General features: G+C 39.2%; 1 protein-coding gene across 1 annotated transcript in view; it reads right to left on the minus strand.

Annotated features, from left to right (window-relative positions):
* LOC107667070 (uncharacterized) overlaps window positions 1-444 on the minus strand; it is a 55,187-nt gene that overhangs the window by 38,938 nt on the left and 15,805 nt on the right. The window lies entirely within an intron of this gene.

Below are 444 nucleotides of genomic sequence, written 5' to 3' on the forward strand. Positions count from 1 at the left end.
CTCTTTCATTTGTCTTATGTGGACGACCAGCCTTTTTGGGGGACTTGAATGAATTAGTGTCATTGTAAAGCTGCAATACTCTAGAAATCACAGATTTGGAATGACAAACTTCTCATGCTTCTCCCTTTGGTCTTCATCTGGACTGCCTCCTGTCTCAGGCTTTTAGTCACCTTAGAGCGGCCCGCCATCTACCAGTCTCAGTGAAAATTAGAGGAATTCTGCCAGTTAAACAGGGTTTATCAGATAATTAAGGAAATTAGCACCAGGTACCAGATTAACACCAATAACTGGGAGGTCATCTGTAAGTGTTCTCTAATTTTGATCAGAGTTCTTTTTCAAACATCTCACTTAAGTTTTTTATACTGTGCTTCAGAATACAATGAATTTATGAAATATGCTTAAAAACTGCCCTTCTACTCCTGGTAGGATAAGTTCAAAGAGGAC

The sequence above is a fragment of the Sinocyclocheilus anshuiensis genome, unplaced genomic scaffold (assembly GCF_001515605.1).
Source record: "Sinocyclocheilus anshuiensis isolate Anshui unplaced genomic scaffold, SAMN03320099.WGS_v1.1 scaffold665, whole genome shotgun sequence".
Taxonomy (NCBI): Eukaryota; Metazoa; Chordata; class Actinopteri; order Cypriniformes; family Cyprinidae; genus Sinocyclocheilus; species Sinocyclocheilus anshuiensis.